Source organism: Protopterus annectens, chromosome 1.part1 (assembly GCF_019279795.1).
Source record: "Protopterus annectens isolate FY-2018-M chromosome 1.part1, PAN1.0, whole genome shotgun sequence".
Lineage (NCBI taxonomy): Eukaryota > Metazoa > Chordata > Ceratodontiformes > Protopteridae > Protopterus > Protopterus annectens.
This window is the reverse complement of record NC_056726.1, coordinates 817,248,231-817,261,153: the sequence shown is the minus strand read 5'-3', so window position 1 is coordinate 817,261,153 and position 12,923 is coordinate 817,248,231. Positions and strand designations below refer to the sequence as shown.

At 45.9% G+C, this 12,923-nt stretch overlaps 1 protein-coding gene across 1 annotated transcript in view; it reads left to right on the top strand.

Annotated features, from left to right (window-relative positions):
• GTF2A1 (general transcription factor IIA subunit 1) overlaps positions 1-12,923 on the top strand; it is a 402,278-nt gene that overhangs the window by 313,867 nt on the left and 75,488 nt on the right. The window lies entirely within an intron of this gene.

The window sequence follows — 12,923 nt, the reverse complement described above, 5'->3', positions numbered from 1 at the left end:
AATTATAAAGGAATTCCCAATACTATTCTAGCATGTCCAAAGGTCAGTTGTCAATCTCCTCTCCGGTCCAGCTGGTGAATCTGGGAATCTTGAGGCAATGTTACAACTGCCTAATGTACACAGACAACCCTCTCCTCCTCCCAACAAATTCCAACACATGCGAGAGATGCAACCATATAGCCAAACTGGAGGCTAAGCTCTCTCAACTCATTACTGGCGTAACCAGTCAGGAGGAGAAAGAAACCACACTCACTACAATTCCAGTCTCACATAGACCTACCACGACAGCAAACCAAACACATAAACACACAAAACCATACTCGGAGGCTCTAAATAAAAATCTGCCTAAGCAGCAGAGACCTCCAAAGCAAACACCTAAGCAACCGCTACCCCAAAACAAAACACGTGCAACACATAGCTCACAAAGCCAGTGTGCCGAACAGTCACAGCCCTTAAGGCTAAACAACACACCTGATACACTTGTAATAGGTGACTCTATCATCAGGCACACTGATGTCCCGCTCACCAGGCAAAACAAGGAGAAGGTCCCGGTGAGCTGCCTGTCGGGTGCTAGGATCCGTCACATAACACAAGCACTCAGGTCACTCCAAGGCAAGTACAAATATGACTCGGTCATTGTCCATGCTGGTGTGAATGACCTGAGACTTACCTCCCTGGACTACATGAAAAGAGAAATAGAGGAGCTCTCTGAGCATGTAGCCCAGGCCGGTATGACCCTGACCTTGAGTAGCATCTTACCCTCACCAAGAATGATGCCACAATATGAAGACAAGATGATCAATTTCAACAATTGGCACAATTGGCTTAAGTATTGGTGTCATTCAAAGGGGATCCAATGCCTGTCAGCCTGGGATGACATGCTCGACAAGCCACGATGCTTCGCTAGGGACGGCTTGCACCTGTCACCCCTGGGCTTTCGGATATTGGCAAAGGCTCTTGCTTCCCCCATAGTGCCTTTTTTAGGCAAGGTTCAAAAGACAAACCCACCTCCATAGGTATCACAAGGGATAAGAAACTAAGAGTAATGCTACTCAACGCCAGAAGTTTAAACCTCAAGATGCACGCACTCGAAACTCTCCTTAGCATAGAGAACATCTATATCTGTGCAGTAACAGAAACCTGGTTCAAGGCTCCCGAGAGCACCCCAGCACTACCAGGTTATACCTCATGCCATGCTTTTCGGCCCCAAAACGTGGACCGAGACACAAAAGGAGGGGGAGTATCAATATTCGTCAAAGATACCCACACCTCCAGGTTGGTGGCACAGCACGAAGCATCAGAGACTATCCATGTACAACTAACAGTGGGTAAAACTGCCTTCCAGTTTATAGCCTGCTACAGACCATCCTCCCAAACTCAAGAACCCCACTCGGCCTTCCTGAGAACACTAGAAAATATGAAGGTCTCCAAACACCATTATATTGGGCGACTTCAACTACCCAAACATAGACTGGGAGCATTACTCTAGCTCCAACACCCTAGCCCAAAGATTCCTAGAATTTATAAACTCAAATGCTATGGAACAACTTGTTACCACTCCCACAAGAGGGGGAAAACATACTGGACCTGATCATCACCAACATGGGGACTCTATGCTCCAGACCAGAAGTGTATCCCTCACTGGTAAGATCAGACCATAAACTAATCTCACTGGATATTCACATCCCGACCCTACCCTCTGCCCAGAAAACCACAGTGAAAAACTTCTCTAAAGCAAATTTCACACTCCTCAAAACCGAGGTGGAATCCTTCAAATCCCCTGTGGAAAGTACAGCCCTGACCGCAGAATCCTTTATAAACGCATTCTATGAACACCTTCAGGAATGCATGGATCATGCAATCCCAAATAAAACCAAGACCCAATCCTCCAAAGGCAGACGTCCTGTCTGGTGGACCCCAGCCATAAACAAACTATACAATAGAAGGAGGAAGCTACTACATGATAGAGCAAAATCCCAAAAAGGGAAGGCATCTCTGATCAGTATTAACAAAAAACTACGGGCACTCATAAAATCGTCTAAGGCCAGCTTCGAGAGAAAAATTGCACAGGACACTAAGGATAATCACAAGGCTTTCTCTAGTTGTTAGGAACCTGGGTGGGAATTCCCAGATATGCTCAGAATTAGTCCAAAATGACAAAAAATACACTGAACCCACAGACATTGCCAACATCCTAGCTGACAGGTTCAGCACAACCCCCCCCCCCCACCAAAAGGGCAAATATCTATCCCAGCAGAGTGCTGCCCCCCTGACATCTCAGATGCTCAGGTAAGAGCCGCCCTCTCCAAAGCAAAAAACACAGCATCAATGGGACCAGACAGTGTCCCGGGCTGCGTCCTACATGAACTCCAAGAAGAGCTAAACCCAAACATAAAACTACTGTTCAGTCTCAGCCTTACTGCAGGATATGTACCCAAAGAGTGGCGTACAGCAACAGTGGTCCCTCTCCACAAAGGTGGTGCCTCAACGGATCCTGGAAACTTATCGCACCATAAGCCTGACTAGCTTGGTCTGCAAAGCTATGGAAAGGATCATCATGGACCTCATAAATAAAGATATTGGGGACCTACAGACACTGGATCCTACCCAGTTCGGCTTTAAGGGCAGATCCTGCCTCTTAAACCTGGTCGATTTCTTTGAAGCAGTCACCAAGGCCATTGACGAGGGGAAGGTGGTCCACACAGCCTACCTGGACCTCGCAAAAGCCTTCGATACAATACCCCACTCAGGCATTATAGATAAGCTCACCAGCTTAAATATAAACCCCTATGTCACTAGATGGGTTGCAAACTGGCTCACGGACAGAACCCACATTATTAGAATTGCTGGAGCCATGTCAGACTCCAAACCAGTTGCAAGTGGCGTCCCACAAGGCTCAGTCCTGGGACCTCTCTTGTTCGGTATATATTTCTCGGAGGTACAGGCCAACACGGAAGGACTGTGGCTGACCAAGTTCGCAGATGACTGCAAAGTGGGCGCCATAATCGACTCTCCAGCCGACAGAAGCATCCTCCAAAAGGGCCTCATAGAAACAGACAACTGGTGCCAGAGCCATGGCCTCAAGCTAAACGCCAAAAAGTGTATAGTCATCCCTTTGGCAAAACAAAGTGCCCACAAATTACCACATAGGTGGTAATCCATTAAGTACAGAAGAAGTAATTAGGGACCTGGGGACCCAAGTTGATAGCAATCTCTCATTTGACAACCACGTGGCCAAAGTGGTTAGAAAAACATTTTATATAGCACTCCTAATCATGAAGGGATTCACATCTAGATCAGGGGAGGTCATCGTGCCTCTTTACTCATCCCTCATCAGGCCCATAATCGAGTACAATGCCCCTTTTGGGATGTACCTTACCAGACACCTGCAGCAACTGGAAAGACCCCAAAAGTACCTCACCAAGAGGATAAAAGGGCTCAAACAGATGCCATATGCTGCCCGATTAAAGAAATTCCAGCTCTACTCAGTGGCATACCGCCTGCTCAGAGGTGATCTGTGCCTGATGTATAAAGCCATGTCCAGCCCGGAATTAATGGACATGCTGCACCTCAGAAAATCCAAATCCCATCGAGCTACGCGCTCGAGAGACTTGAACCTCAGCACTGAAATAAATAGGACATGCTGGAGGGACAGATTCATAACCCAGAGGCTCCCTTCACTCTGGAATAAAATCCCAGTCCAGGTTAGGCAGAGTCCCTCATTGACTCTCTTCAAGAGGAATCTTGATGAGTGGATGGGAGATCGTAGGTTTACCCCGGGTATCACTTTTGTGTTACTGTTAGACAGAGGCACAGTATACTAACCTCGAAAAAGGGCATAGCAAAATTAATTTAAAATGGATGGCAAAAGCCAAACACACTGGCTAGGCTTATAAATCACTTTCCAAATTTTCTTGAATTTACATGGGAATTTAAAAGCGATTAAATTTGTTTCCTTGATGTGGAATTGATTAAAAGTTCTTCATTGAATGGGTATATTTCAAAAATATTCAGGAAACCGACATACTCAAATGCATTCCTTCACTTTTCCAGTTGCCATCCTTTCTACCAGAAGAGGGGGGTTGTTAAAGGTCAACTAGTGCGGGCTGCAAGGATGGTCTTTTTGGAAAGTGATTTTATAATTGAATGCAGGTTATTGAAGGAAATGTTTAACAAACGAGGATATCCCACCAAAGTAGTGGATGACCTCATTGATGAGGTCTCTTCTAAAAGATTGAGTGGATTATTTAAACCATTATTGAATATTGATGACAGTTATAGTGCTATTGATTTGGATTATGGCTGTCTGAATACCTATTTGGACAACATGGGAGTTACTTATAACGAACCAACAATAGACTCCAACAGCAGATAATTGGATTTTAAACAATTGTGCGTGTCTTCTGACGTTGATTTAGCAAGACTGAGTTTTATAACTACTTTTTCAATTGATGCCCCTCTTTTGAGATCAATTATTTTTTAAAAATTGATGTTATGTGATCCTATCTCGCCTACATTCTGACTGATGGGTTCGGAGCCGATCCTCTGCTCCGACTCGGCACGCTTATGCCAAAGAGCGAAGTCTCTTATTGGCTGAGCTTACTATATCCCAGGATGCACCACTACCAGTCCCCCAGATCTCGTTTGCCGCTAACAAGCAAAGACGTGGTCTCGAGCTTGGCTGAGCTAAGTAGTGTTTTTCACTTACTTTTCCTGTCAGGGTTTTCCTTAAAATTCAACAAAAAGCTGTTTTAACAGCTATCGTGTGTTTTTGTGTGTGAGTGAAGATTTTTCTTGGTGAAATTCTTGTGTAGTGACTGAGTATTGTCTGACTAAGGTCCCATTTGCGTTGTAGGGCCTTTCCCTGTCAGTCTGTTGTCTGGCTAGTCCCTTATTATTTGTAGGGGTCTTAGATCCTTTAGTCTTATTTTTTTCTATTTGTGACAATCCTTCTTTAAAAAAAAAAAAAAGAAAGAAGAGAGAGAGAAAAGAAATCTTTCTGTGATAGAGTGATTTGTGTTTTTGGCTAGTTCACTGATTTGATTGCCATAATGTCACAGGCTCCTAGGCCTTCAGGGTTTAAAAAGTGCACTAAGTGCAGTTTCAAAATGTCGATCACAGATGATCACTCTCTCTGTGTATACTGTTTGGGCGCCAAACATTTGCAGGAGTCCTGCAGCGTGTGTCACGCGTTTTCCTCGAGGGTCCTCCAAGAGAGGAAAAATAAACTTATTTTAAAAGGCCTTATTAAACCCTCATTTGAAGAGGCATTGGCTTCCTCTCCTTCTCCTGCTAAAAAGAAAAGGGCGCTCCGACCAGTCCGTCGGAACCAACCGCCAAAAACATAGGCAGGCTTCTCCTTCGCTCCACGGACTTCGGAGCCGAGGGCGGAACGGTCTGCCTCGATGCCTCCAGCCTCAACTCCTCTGGGTTCGGAGCCGCTGCCTGGGGCATCGAGCCGGGTCATCTTCATCGGCTCCACTGATCTCGGAGCCGATGAAGGTTGTCCGCCAGACACTTCCTCCTCGGCGCCAAGCCCTCTTCAGCACAGATGGAAATTGGTTTGGACATTCCTTCGGCGCCGATAATTGTAGAGTCGATTCGAGCCGGTCCCCTAGTCCCTTGGAACCGTTGGAGAGGCCTACTCGGACCCATTCGGTCTCTTCCAGGTCATCAAGGATGTCAGATTCGGACATAGACAGGGTGCTCCAAAGACTGTTCCAGTCCCCACTCTTTCAGAAATTTGTTTCGCTCCGACCCAATTGGCTTCGGAGCCGATAGCCCACCCATTGCCATTCCTCCTCCGACCGCCTGCCCGGCCGGAGCAGGTGCTGATGGAGCCAGTGGAGATCCTAGGGTCGGCTCCGACCCTTACTCCAACTCCGGCCTTCGGGTCCGAGTTTAGCACACGGACTTCGGCCGGACCCGGGGATGACGTTTCGGGACCAATGCTGTCTGTTCCGAGCCTCCCTCTCGGTGCTTCGCCGGGACTTCCGCCTGCCATCATGGCTCGGGACCGGACCTCCCAGGATTCTGGGGTCCGGCTTTCAGAGCTATGAGGAGTGCCTTGGCCAAGTCTTCTTCGCCATCTCTACGGCTTTACCGGCACCTTCCTGGGCATGGAGACTGGGTCTTTGGCAGTTCCCTGTCTCTAGGCAGCAGAGCCCTGGGCCTGAGGTTACCCCCACTGGGGGTTCCTCCTCCTGAGGGTCTTCGGAGTTGTCTTCGGAGGAGCCCCCAAGGAAGAGATCGTGCAAGAGGAAGCACGTGGACTCCCCCGATGAGTCTCTTACATCGGACACTGATCTTGATGATGCGGAGGGGTCCACTAAGTCGTCCTCGGATGATGTCTCATTTGCAGACATTCTAGAGATCCTTAAGCAACGAGGCGGCTGGAATTCCAAACCCTCCGCTGATGAGTCTGTGTTCCTCAAGGCCTCGGCTCAGCCCTCCGCCTCCTGGGTGTCTCCGCCCTTCAACGAGCTTCTGGATTTGGTTTGTCGGAGGGCGTGGGAACATCCAGTTACTGTGGAACCAGTACCTTCTCGCCCTAACAAATTTTTGTCTGCCCCACCCGAAAAGGAGTTCTTAACTAAAGGCGTGGCTGTAGATGCCATGGTGGTGGCATCTGCTACCCAGCAGGACGTGGCAGAGGCTTCAACGTCCGTCCATCCTCCTAATAAGGAGTCTAGGAGCATGGACCGCACGGGAAGCACCCTGACTTCAGCGGCCTTTACTCTGAGGTCCCTGAATTATTTGGCACATTTCACCAGACTACAGAGGGATCTGGTCAAGGAGCTCTCAGACTCCTCTCAGGTAACCTACCTGAGCAGCTAGCCCAGTCTGTTAGCTCTCAGTTGGCTATCCTTACCTCGATTTCTAACTCGTCCATGAGGCTCATTTCATATGCGCCAAGGGGCGGCAGAGCGGCAGGCACAGGCGTGGCTCACGGAGACAAGCCTGGCTCAGTTTGTGTCATTTCGCTGGAGGCCTTCAAGTCTTCCTTTGCCGACGCTCCCTTTGATGGGTCCTCTTTGTTTGGACCCAAGGTAAAGACACTCTTACCCGCTGTGAGCAGGAGGGAAAGACTTTATCTGCCAGAGCACGTTATTCCACTCCCTTCGGCCTTATCCCAAGGCTAAAAGAGGAGGGAAGATGTGGTTCCAAATCACAGAAATTCTTTCCCCAACAACAGGAAGATTCTCCTTCCAGAGGCAGAGGACGGGAAATTTTTCTGGGAGACGCCGTCCCAGAGGCGGCAGAGGCCCCGCAACACTGGAGACCACGAGTCCTTTCGTGGCTCTTCAGCCTCCCACACTCCATGAGGGATTGCCCGGCTGTGCTGCTCGGAGCCAGTCGGGTGCCGCTTTGCCAAGCACCTAAAAGCCTGGGAGGCTATTACTCAGGACAGATGGGTGCTTCGGATTATTGCCGGGGGTTACACCATTCCCTTCACACACTCACCCCCACCGTCCAAAAATCCCGGACCCACCACCCAGTCAAAGGGAAATTGCAGCCGTAGAAGCCTCAAAGCTGCTAGAAAAGGAGTCATCCAACCGTCCCCACAGACCAGATCGGATCCGAAATTACTCAAGGTTCTTTTTAGTGCCAAAAGACAGGGGATCTGAGACCCATTTTGGATCTCAGCAAACTAAACCAGTCCGTCATGAAGTCCAAGTTCAATGGTCACTTTACAATCCATTCTCCCATTGTTGGAGAAAGATGTTTGGATGTGCTCCATAGATCTCAAGGACGCTATTATCACATACCGATACATCAGGCATCCAGGAGGTATCTGCGCTTCAGCCTGGGAGACAGTCATTTCCAATTTTGTGCACTGCCCTTTGGTCTCACCACAGCCCCCAGGGTGTTCACCAAGTGTTTGGCAGTAGTGACTGCTCACCTGAGGAGTCTCGGATTCCAAGTGTTTCCCTATCTGGACGACTGGCTCCTGACTGCCACCACCAGGCATCTACTACTAGAGAACCTACAAGCCACCATCTCCTGGGTGCTTCCCTGGGAATTACATTCAACTGGTCAAAGTCTGTCTTGCTGCCTTCTCAGCATAAGATTCATAGGAGCAGAGATAGACTCAAAGTTAATGCGAATCTTCCTTCCTACCGAAAGGATACAAACATTACAAGGTCAAGTCCGAGCCCTGCTTCTAAGATCCAAAGCCCCAGCCAGGATGGTCCTGCAACTTTTAGGTTCAATGTCTACCACGGTTCTCCTAGTTCCTCTGGCAAGATTGCACATGAGGATTCTTCAGTGGCTGTTATCGACACAATGGTCTTTTCAGGATCTCCCCCTCAATCATCACATACTGATTAGAGAAACGTGCAAACGGGACCTCCGCTGGTGGCTTCTGCCATCCAGTCTGAATCAGGGAAGACCTTTTGTTATACCCTCCGTGGCCACCTTGACAACGGATGCCTCCCAGACGGGTGGGGGGCATTGTCTGGGCAGGTCAGTTCAGGGTTCTTGGCTTCCAAACGAAACATTTCTCCATATCAATGTGTTGGAAATGAGGGCTGTACTTCTGTCCCTACAAGCCCTCCACAAGTTTCTCCCTCAAGGCATTATCGCTATCCACACAGACAACATGTCCGTGGTCTGGTATCTAAACAAACAAGGAGGGACCAGATCTTACCCCCTTTGCAGAGAAGCCATGAGGGTGTGGGAATGGGCAGTGGCTACCAACCGCTTCCTGGTAGCGACCCACATTCCAGGAAAATCCAATGTATTGGCAGACAGACTGAGCAGGACTATTCTCTCTCCTCACGAGTGGTCTCTGAACTAAACAGTAGCAGCTCAGATTTTCAAAAGATGGGGATTCCGTGCTGCGACCTGTTTGCAACACCACAAAACACGAAGTGCAAAGGTTCTTTTCCTTGACCCCTCGTCAAGGGGAGGGAGCCACGGATGCTCTAGTCCAACCTTGGCCAACAGGACTGCTTTATGTTTTCCCTCCGATTCCACTCCACCCCAAAGTCATCCAGAAAGCTTCCCAATTGGGGTCCACAATGATTCTAATTGCTCCGTACTGGCCTCGTCAGGTATGGTTCCCCTACCTACAGAAATATACTCTGGACGGTCCTTGGTTCTTGGATCTAACTCCGGACCTTCTAGTTCATCAGTCGGGACAACAGCACCAGTCCCTTCACACTTTGAAGTTAACAGCTTGGCTCCTCCACTTCCGACTTTAGTCAGAAATCACACCTTGGACCCGGAAGTTATTCACATTTTATCTTCAGCCCACAAACCCACCACTAAGAAATTGTGTAACAGTAAGTGGAAGAGGTTTGCTATCTGGGCTCAACTCAGAGGCTTAGACCCTATTACTGCCCCGATACCAGAGGTCTTGAAATTTTTAACATCCTTGTTTAATCAAGGATCTTCAGTCTCTACTATTAAAGTCCAACTAGCAGCTATCTCCAAATTTCACGAATCCATAGACCCACCGTTGATGAGCAGCAGATTATGTAAAACTTTCATGAAAGGTGCTGTGCTTTTAAGACCCCCAGTTTTTCATCCTGCGCCTCCGTGGGATCTTGATTTGGTACGTGCCTTAACATCTTCCCCCTTTGAACCAGCTGCTACATGTGAGTTGAAATATCTGTCTTGGAAAACTGCCTTCTTAATTGCAATTACCTCTGCAAGAAGAGTTTCGGAACTTCAAGCCCTATCTATCAAACCACCGTACTTGATTTTTCACAAGGATAGAGTATCACTTAGACCTAACCCATCTTTTGTCCCAAAAGTTTGCTCTAATCTCTGTCTCCAACAATCTTTAGAGCTACCAGTTTTCTTTCCAAAATTTTCAAACAAAGCGGAATATACCTTCCATACGTTGGATGTTCACAGGCAATTACGCTTCTATCTAGATAGGACTCAGCAAATTCGAAAACAGATCAATTGTTTGTGTCCTTTTCAGATAATAAACTGGGTCAAACCATCACTAAAGCTACTATTGCCAAATGGATCAGAGATTGCATAACTCAAGCTTATTCCTCTTCAAATAAGCAACTTACAACATCTGTCAAAGCTCACTCTACTAGAGCTATGGCTACCTCTATTGCATTCCATTCCAAGCTCGCTATTTCTGAAATTTGTGCTGCGGCTACTTGGTCCAACCCGCACACTTTCATTTCCCACTATAAATTGGATGTGGCATCTAAAGGACGAGCATCATTTGGTTCCACGGTACTCAGGAGTGTTTTCCAGTGAGCCACCCAGGATTTAGGTGCTAGGGACGCTGTCCCATCAGTCAGAATGTAGGCGTGATAGGATCACATAACATCTTTTAGTTATGTACTCACCATAACTTCAGATGTTTGGGATCCATCTCGCCACATTCCTAATACCCACCCTCCTTCCCCTGCCTTGGAGATCAGAAGAGATTGAATGGTTTGGGTTCTACTGTTTTTTATCTTGTATCATCTGTCAATGTTATATAAGCAGTGCATGCGTGTGTGCATGTATGCGGACAAACTAGATCTGGGGGACTGGTAGTGGTGCATCCTGGGATATAGCAAGCTCAGCCAATAAGAGACTTCGCTCTTTGGCATAAGCGTGCCGAGTCGGAGCCGAGGATCGGCTCCGAACCCATCAGTCAGAATGTAGGCGAGATGGATCCCAAACATCTGAAGTTATGGTGAGTACATAACTAAAAGTTTTTTTCTACTGGATGACAGTTCCATTAGAAAACATGTAGGTGAATTTCCTTTTGTGGTGTTCAGGAAAGGTAGGAATCTTAAAATGCATTTGGAAAATAGCACCTTAAAATGTCATGCCCCACACTGTGGCATGTTTAAATGTGAGGCTTGTCGTTGATGCAAATATATTGATGTGGTTACCCTTTTTTACAATCAATGGTAAAAAATATCATATCAATGATAAATTCAATTGCAGTACTAGGGGAGTGGTTTATTTGAGCTTATGTTCGAAATGCCCCGTTTTCTATGTGGGCAAAACAGAAAGACACTTTAAAAATAGAATTTATGAGCATCTGTATGCAATTGATAAAAGAAATTTGAACAATTCACTAGCAAGGCACATTAATGCTTTTCAGAAGCATGAATTTAAGTTTTTAGTTATTGAAAAAATCCCAGATAACATTAGGGGATTGCCAATGGATTTGAAGCTAGAAGAGAAAGAACTTATTTGGCAGTTGAAATTGAATGCCCTAGCCCCTCCAGGCTTAAATGATTTAGTTTCCATTAAAAGCATTTTGAAATTAAAAGCTTTAGTTATAATTTTGATTCTTGTTTATATATTTATATATTTATATGAATATATATATATATATATATATATATATATATATATATATTATATGAATATATATATATATTTTTTTTATTATTATTTTTATATGTATACATGTATATATATTTTTTATTTAGTTATTTGTATGTGATTTAATATTTGTTACTTTATGTTGATTTACTTGTATATTCTCATTTTGGAATTGATTTTGAGTTGCCTTTTAAGTGGGAAGGTGATTTGGCCCTTTATAATGAGGCTTGGTTTATTTCTAAGGAAATTATGTCATGATGTGTAAATGTATATGTGTACTTGTTTTTTCAAATTGTCTGAAGAAGTTTGCTTATTCCAGTAAACGAAAGCGTTAACCGTTATTTGAGAATCCGGTGTGGCTTTTTCTTCCATTTCATTTACTTGTTTGCAGTCTGTTTTTTTTTTTTTTTTACCAAGAGGCCTTGTGCAGGGCCACTGTCACAGGCTCTGTTATTAGAAGGCATGCTTGGTTAAAGGAACAGAATCTGCCAGATCATGTTAAAGCAAAATTATTAGATGCACCATTGCAGCATGATACTTTGTTTGGTTCTAAAGCAGAAGAGGTTTTGAAAAAAATGGAGGATAAAGCAAAATCCATGCAGACAGTCAATAATTTCTTACAGGTACAGCCACCCAGGTTTAGCAGGAACTGGCCTTCTAAAACTTGGTCCTTTCCATTGTCAGACCACAAAGAGGCAGATACAGGCGTCCCACAGGCAGATCTCAGCCCCAAGGCTCATACAAGCCTAAACAATGGGGTGCTCCTACCTCCAAAAGCGGAGACAAATCACAACCTTACAGGAAACAGTCCCAATGACTTTCCTCTGCTAGACCCAACCCCATTTCTGTTGGCAGCCCCTTAGGGGGAAAACTAGCACTTTTTTCATCAAATTGGCAAATGATTACCCAAGACAAATGAGTCCTGAACATAGTGTCCCAAGGCTACAGATTCCATTTTCACACTTTACCAAGGTCAAAAGGTATGCCAGACCTGCCACACAACCAATGGGCAGAGGCGCAAAAACTTATTACAGCCCTCACGGTATCCAGTGTGGCTCTTAATCAGACCATTCATTTGCCAACTTTCTTTCCCAATCCACAGAACAAGGGGGAACAGATTCTGCATTCATTGGATGTACACAAACAACTTAGATTTTACTTAAACAGGGCAAAATCTCAAAAGAAAATCTGAACTACTACTGGTGGCATTTGCTGCAGGGGCAGAGGGAAAGGCTATTTCAAAGCAGACTATTTCCAAATGGATAAGCCATTGTATTTGTTTCTGCTGTATACACCATGGTAAAACTATCCCCCAGGGGATCAGATCTCATTCCACCAGGGCTGCATCTACTTCTACAGCCTTTCTCAGAGGTGTTCCTACCAGAAACATTCTAGAAGCTGCTACCTGGAGCTTAGTTCATACGTTCACCAAACATTACCATTTACCTTTCTTCTCTAAATCCAGAGCTGGCTTTGCCTCTGCTGTCCTGCAGGGCCTTATAGCTGGTCCTAATGCAGTATAAATCCATCCTCCCAACCATAGCTTTGAGAATCTACCCAAATGTAATGACTGCAACAATGAAACACGAAGAACATAGTACAGTTGTGTGCACTTACCATAAATG